The following is a 7,874-nucleotide window of genomic DNA, read 5'->3' as shown; positions in this document are numbered from 1 at the left end:
TATTTCATTGAAAGTGTAAAAGTAGTTTATTGGAGAATGGTAATTGCATTCATGGGAAATAGTCGAATTGACTAGTTAGGTCGTTCTTACTTTCTGTTTTTCTTTTGGTGTTCGGTCATGGACGGAAAGTAAACTGAATGATTGCCATTTGTTAATATTAAATGTAAATTTTTAACTTAACCCTTTTTGTACTCTAATTGAATTAATTAATTAAATGTTAAATGTATTCCTTATAAGGAAACAGTTTTGATTTCCCGTCTTTATTTTTCAACGGTTGTTCGAGAGTTTCGGACAAAGGAAAGGAGAGAAAACGGGAGTTGATCACAAGTTTTGAGTCCGACTTGGCGTCAGTCTCTGATCAAGTCGTTACAGGATCACAGTGCCGGCAGCATCCTTTGAACGAGTGTTCCTTCCGTTAAATAATGAACTATTTAGTTCGAACAAAGTCAAGTTTATAGAAGCACTTTTGTGCAGGTAAGTTGAAGAACAAAGACTTACCTTATTGAATTGAGTTATATAATTCTAACATTTTCGAACTAAATAAGTGGTTTTTTTTTCCCGTAAGACTTCAGTTTGCTTTTCGTCCTCTTGTTTTGGTTGTTGGCTATGACTCTAGTTATTGGGCATAGCTGGGTGAGGAGATTGTCCGAACTACGCCTTAAAGAATACGACGGGTTTAGTTACATTTACAAGGGGGGCGCAACCTTCGAAAGATCAAAGTTGAAGTCGAGCGATATTTGTCTTGTCCTAGGAGGTCTAGGCCTAATGGAATTTTTGTGTTCTTGAGTAGCAATGATCTGGACGCTATCCAAAGTACTGCGGAGGTATGGGAGGTAGAGCGCTGTTGTGAGGCCTTTGCTGAATTGCTAAAGAAATTCTGTCCCGATGCTAAATTAATTTTTGCGCAAAGAGGATAGGTTTTTATTTTAATCACTTGGAAAGTTTTGACGTGTTGAGGCAGGACTTTAAAGCAAAGTCAAATTAATTCAACAAGTGGTTGAATAAATGGAAGGGTAAGCATAGTTTGTTCATTTTGAAAGGGGTTAGTGGATTCTCCAAACCACACCTTTATGCCAGGGATGGAGTACATCTCAATTATGATGGCAATCTGAAGTTGGCTCAGAGAATGGCTGATTTTTAGTTTAAGCAAAGGCCTAAAAGTAAAGTTAGTTTAGCTGTTCTAGTGACAAGTATGTACCTTTTTTGTCCTCTCTAGGCTCATTTGGTTTTTGTAATGTCGGGATTTTTTGTATACTGCTGTTATTCCTTATAAGGAAAGGAGCAGTATTGGTCTTATTTTATACTTGTAATAATTTAAGCTTAGGTTAAGTTAGTAGCCTTTTCATTTATATAACCTGTTGATTAGCCTAGTTTGGCTGTTAGCATATGCTGTATTTTTTTCATTAGGAAGTAACTGATGATAACTTGCTTTGCATTGACTTGATTAAGTTAAGTTTTAATTTTTTCCTTGGGTAATTTAGTACTGGTTAAAAGCTTTGTTCAAGATGGATGAGGCTGAAATGAAAAAGCCAATTAAAAAGAGGGCCTATGTTAAGGGTTTAATAACTCCTGATGTTAGGAACATTGACCCTGTAAAGGATGATCAAATTGATGGTCATTTGTTGCAAGAATTCATTCATAAAGTTTATGCTAATTTAGTAATAGTTGAGAATTTTGATGCAAGCATTTGTGAAATTGCTGCTGAAGATGAACTAGATAGTATTATGCAAGCAGCAAGATATTATCATTATGAAATACAGAAAACTCTGTCTGAATTCAAAGTAAAATTTGATAATTTGTTTGGAGATAAGAATACTCCTCAAAATAGTTCTAGTAAAATTATAAAGTTACTTCTCCCTCCTATTCAAATTCAGAAGTTTGAGAACAATGCAGCTAATCCATTTTCCTATTTTAACTTTAAGAAGGCTTTTAATAATGCTTTGGCTGGTATGCCTAACCTAACTAATGCTCAAAAGTTTATTTATTTAAAGGGTTATTTGTTAGGTGAAGCGTTAAGTGTAGTAGAAAACATTACAGTAAATGATGAGGGTTTTGATTTGGCTTTTAAGCAATTAGATCTGAATTTTCTGGATCAACACAACACAATTGATCAAGTAATAGGTGAAGTTTTGAACACTTCTGAAGTAAAATCCCCTAGTGAAGTAGGATCTTTGGTTAGATCTGTGAATAATAAATTCATTGACTTGAAGGGACTTGGTATAGATCTGATTGAAGTTGATTCGGCTGCTCTATTGCTAATTAGCAAAATTGTAAATAGGAAACTTCCTAGAAATTTTTTGATAGAACTCTCTAGAACTACAGGATCTTCTTATCCTAATTTTAATCAGTTGTTAGATAATTATCAGAGTATTATTGCACGACTTAGCTTAGGTCATAATGAAAATTCTGGTGCAAAACCTAACGTTAAGTATGAAGGTAAAGAAGTTAAATATGAAGGTAAAGACTGTAATTTCCAACAATCAAAGTTTAGTAATAGATCTACAGCTAGTAATGACTCTAATAAAGTTCAATTTACCAGTAAACCTTCATCTTCTGGTAGATGTAAATTTTGTAAAGATACTGGTCATAACTCTTCTAAATGTACTAGGTTTGATACTTTGCAATCTAGGAAGAATAGAGCTGAAGAACTGACTTTATGCATTAAATGCTTGAGTGATAGGCATGGGGCCTCAGAATGTCCGGGAAATAAATCATTGTTACCTTATAAATATTTTTCTTGTAATAAATCTGAACATCATGGAGCAATGTGTCCTAATGCTAATAAGGATCTTGGTAAAAGGGTGTTGAGTTGTCAATCAGGGTCTGAAATATTTGTTCCCTTTATTACCCTCAAAGTTGGTAGGGGTAGGAAATCTTTTAAATGCTGTTTTCTATTAGACACTGGAGCCCAGTTTAGTGTTATTAATGAACAAATTGTTGATAGCAAATTAGGAGTTTATTGTGGTGCTCCTTTATCTAGGTTAGTTCCTTCTTTTGGGTTGCCAGCCAGAGTTAGTGATAGATTTCATTTGGTAGCTGATTTAACAATGCCTTGTGGGAAAAAGACTAGTTGTCTTTTTTTTTGGCATTGGAAAATTTTAATCTTTCCATACAAATTCCTATGTTGCCTTCTGTAGTTAAAAATTTTGAATCTGCTGGTTACTCTGTATGTAATAATTACCCAGAGAGGAATTCTGAAATTGTAAATATATTAGGTATCCTAGGGAATGATACCCCCAGGAATTTAGTCAGTTAGATTTAGATTCTGTAGAGTTGTTTAATATTAAGTTTAGAGTAATTAAGTTGGCCAATGGTGTTATTCCATTTGGTACAGTACTCAATTTTGTTCATCCTTCACAAAAGAAGCTTTTTTATAAGATAATTGATTCTTATGAACCTTGTAAACCTGTAAGAGAGGTAGAGTCTTGTCCTATAATGGATTGTAATAAAATCTTGGAAAATAGACCAAGAGGTAATGGTAAAGCTAAATCTGTTAGGTTTATTCCTAATAAGGAAATTAAATAGGTACCTGAATGTAACAGAGAATCTAGAGTTTTTTTTATAATTCTTCCCTTAATTTGGAGATTAAACAGACTTCTAAGCCTGATAAGAATAGACTTCTGGAAATTGTTCCTCCTAAGAAACTTGAAAAACAGAAGCTATTAGTAAATTTTGCAGTTAATCCAGTAGGCTATAAGTTCGATCCATTGCATGATATCTTTCCTGAATCTTGTGTCGAGTATGGACTCGACAATTTATATAACCTAGAATCGATTGGGATAAAAGATGAATATTCCCTTCCTTATGAAGACCAACAAGTTGCTGAATTTGCTAAATCAATTTCTTTTCATGAAGGACATTATCACGTTCAGTTACCAGGGAAAAAGGATTTAATTGAAAAGGTCCCAAACAATTTAAAGATTTTTTTGGCAGTTGCTGAACGGATTTATTCTAAATTAGAAGTTCAGAATATATCCTCTAAATATGAGGAAGTTTTTGACAGACAGGAGGAGCTTGGCATTATTGAGCCTGTTAAAAATAGAGCCGCAGGTCAAGTATTCATTCCTCATCGTCCTGTCATAAGAAATGATGAAAAGGCCACCACTAAAATCCGCCTTGTATTTAATTGTAGTTTAAAGGTGGGAAAAGCTCCTTCATTAAATGAAGCCGCTTTCCCTGGTATTGATTTGATGAACAACTTGTTGTCTTTGGTTTTGTATTTCAGGAATAATGATTATGTAGTTGTAGCTCATATAGTGAAGGCTTTTCTCCAAGTTAGGTTATCTTTAGAGGCAGATCGAAATAGATTTTGTTTCTTTAGAAAGATAAATGGGAAGTTTGTTGCTTATAGGTATAATACTATAATTTTTGAATTTGTAAGTTCTCCCTTTATACTGAATTATATTATTCAACATCATTTGTCTAGCTATAGAGGGAATGAAGTAGCTTCTCTGATTAAAGATAAATTTTATATGGATAACTTAGTGCTCTCTTCTAATCAGGGAGCCCAGATGCCATTTATTATCAATTCTATTTGGAAAATTAGGAATTCGGGGGGGTTGCCCTTACGGGAGTGGGTTTCTAATATACCTGCTTTATTATCTACTCTTGATGAATATGAAAAGGTAGCTTTTTCTGAAATGAAGATTTTAGGATATATTTATGACTCTGACCAAGATACCTTACAATTAAAGGTTAAGCAATTGAACAAGGGCGCTTCCTCAAAGCGTCAGATTTTGTCAGCTTTGTCTTCTGTCTTTGATCCTATTGGTATATTTGCACCTATAATGCTGCAAGGCAAGCTTATTATCCGTAAGTTTTCCCAGCAAGTTTCAAACTGGTATGAAACAGCTAGTGCTGAAGTTATGGAGTAAATTCTGTAGTTCTTACAGTGAGGTTAGTCAGGCCTCTTTTTCTAGACAAACTTATAAAACTGATGCTCCTGTCAAGCTGTTTTTGTTTGCCAATGCTTCTAAGGAAGCTTGTGGTTGTGCTATGTATGCTGTGCAAGGTGATTGTAGTTCCCTGATATTTGCTAAGACTAAGGTTAGCCCTATTAAGGAGAAAACTCTCCCTACTTTAGAACTTTTGGCTGCTCAATTAGCTTTGAAGTGTTTTGATACCATTTTTTAAAGTTATCTATTAAATTGTGCTAAAATTGAAAGCATAACTCTTTTTATAGATAACCAAGTAGTTCTTAATTGGATTCTTACTAATAGGGCTCCTAAGAATTGTAAATAATAGGTTGAAGGAAATTTCTAATCTGTTAGATAGGATTTCTGATAGATTTTGTAGAGTTTCATTAGCTTATCTTCCTTCATCTAGCAATCAGGCTGATTTACTAACTAAACCTTGTATGTGTAATTACTTTCTTGAAAATTTCAGTCTTTGGATCAAAGGGCCTTCTTGGTTGAATTCTCCTGACGAGTGGCCTGAGGGTCTTTTGGGTTGTATTCCTAATAATGCGAAGGGTGACTTAATTTTTCCTGTAATGTTTCCTAGAAAGGAACATCTTGTAAATATTAGTAATTTTTCTAGTTTCTCTAGTCTTATAATTGTAGTTTTTTAAGGTATTTACTGTTGTATATAAGTTTAGGAAAATTCAAGCTGACCCTGTTGAGGCAGCTTCTAATTACCTTCTAATTACCTGCAAGAGGAAGCTTTTCCTCTTGAATTATCTTATCTAAGGAGTAGAGATTCTTTAATTGAAGTTCCACCTTTAGTTAGGCAGTTCAATTTGTTTTTGGACGATAATGGTACAATGCGAACTAAAGGTCGGATTGACAGAAATATTACTTTAAAATTTGATATTGTCAATCCTATTCTTGTGGACAAGAAGCATCATTTGACTCGGTTTTTGATTTATTATGCCCATTGTAAGTCTATGCATATGGGTTTGCAATCCACTCTTAGTTATTTGCGCATGCATGGTTTGTGGATTGTAAAGGCTAGGCAAGCAGTTTTGTCTGTCCTTAAGGATTGTATTGTATGCAAGCGTTATAATGCTAGCACAGTGAAGTATCCTTCTCCTTCTTCGCTTCCTTCTTCCAGGGTTAATTTGAGTGTGCCTTTTGCTCATACTGGTGTGGATTATACAGGCCACTTATAGTTGAAGGAGAAAAATGTAGAAAAATTTAAGGTGTACATTCTTATTTTCACTTGTTTCAACACAAGAGCAATACATTTGGAAGTTGTCCAGTCCATGTCAACCTCAGAATTTATATTGGCTTTCATTAGATTTTCTAATAGGTTTGGTGTTTCTGTTGCTGTTTATTCTGATAATGCCAAATCTTTTGTTCAGTCTGGTAACATAATTGAACATTTACTTACTTCTTTTGAGTTTGAGGAGAAGTTTAGGGGCGCTTCAATTTCTCATAAGACTATCCCTGTGTACGCAGCGTGGTATGGTGATGTTTGGGAAAGATTAATTAAAACAGTGAAGCATTGCCTTTTTAAAACTCTTGGTAGATATACTCCTTCATTCTCTGAATTTGTCACTTTCCTCTCTGATATTCAGAAAATTTTAAATAATAGGCCTTTAACTTATAGATCTTGTGAAAATGAGTTAGATATAATTTCTCCTAATCCTTTATTAATGTTTGGTGATTCTGAACAAGTTCCTGAGTGCGAGTATGGTGAGGAGGATGAGTATTCTTCTCTCCTTGCTCGTACTTTGGAAACTAGGGATGGACTTTATGAAAGCTTTAAGGAAAGGTGGCTTTCTGAATATTTATTAAGTTTGAAAGAAAAGGACAGATCTTCTTTTCATCCTCCAAGAAAGTGGGAAAAAGGGGAAATTGCTCTCTTTAAATTACCTTCAAAACCTAAAACTTATTGGCCAGTAGTTAGAATTGTTGAAACATTCAGTGACGACGAAGGGGTTGTACGTACTGTTCGTATTGTTAGGCTTGATAAAACTGAAAGCGTAATTATTAATGTTAGTTTTTTAATACCTTTAGAATTATATTCTGAACTTAATGATCCTAATTTATATGTTCAAATGGAACAAGAGGACAATGTTGGTAAGTTTGAGACAGATGAAATACCTGACACTGGAACAGCTTTGCCGGATGAAGTATCTACTAGGCCTACCCGTATTACTGCTCTTGCCTCCAGAAACCTAATGGGAAGCTTAGCTCGGGAGGGTAGATTGTAAATAATGTTTCTTTTTTTTTTGGTTTTATAAGTGTTCTTTTGTTGTCGAGTTAATCTGTCAAAATGGTTCTTTGTGTAACCACTTTTCTTTTTGTTGATTCGGGAAGATGTAGAAATACTTGATTGGAGAATGGTAATTGCCTTCATGGGAAATAGTCGAATTGACTAGTTAGGTCGTTCTTACTTTCTGTTTTTGTTTTGGTGTGCGGTCATGGACGGAAAGTAAACTGAATGATTGCCATCTGTTAATATTAAATGTAGATTTTTAACTTTCCCCTTTTTGTATTCTAATTGAATTAATTAATTAAATGTTAAATGTATTCCTTATAAGGAAACAGTTTTGATTTCCCGTCTTTATTTTTCAATGGTTGTTCGTGATTTTTCGGACAAAGGAAAGGAAAGAAAACGGGAGTTGATCATAAGTTTTGAGTCCGACTTGGCGTCAGTCTCTGCTCAAGTCGTTACAGGATCACAGTGCCGGGCGCATCCATTGAACTAGTGTTCCTTCCACTAAATAATGAACTATTCAGTTCGAACAAAATCAAGTTTGTAAAAGCCCTTTTGTGCAGGTAAGTTTAAGAATAAAGACTTACCTTATTGAATTGAGTTAGATAATTCTAACAAAGGTCAATTTTAATATAATATCGAAATTTATGGATTAATCATTCCTATTGCCGATGCACGATAATTTCATAGTATTTAACTTTGCAATGCTTGTT

The sequence above is a fragment of the Palaemon carinicauda genome, chromosome 13, assembly GCF_036898095.1.
Source record: "Palaemon carinicauda isolate YSFRI2023 chromosome 13, ASM3689809v2, whole genome shotgun sequence".
NCBI classification, from domain to species: domain Eukaryota; kingdom Metazoa; phylum Arthropoda; class Malacostraca; order Decapoda; family Palaemonidae; genus Palaemon; species Palaemon carinicauda.
This window is presented reverse-complemented; position numbering follows the sequence as displayed.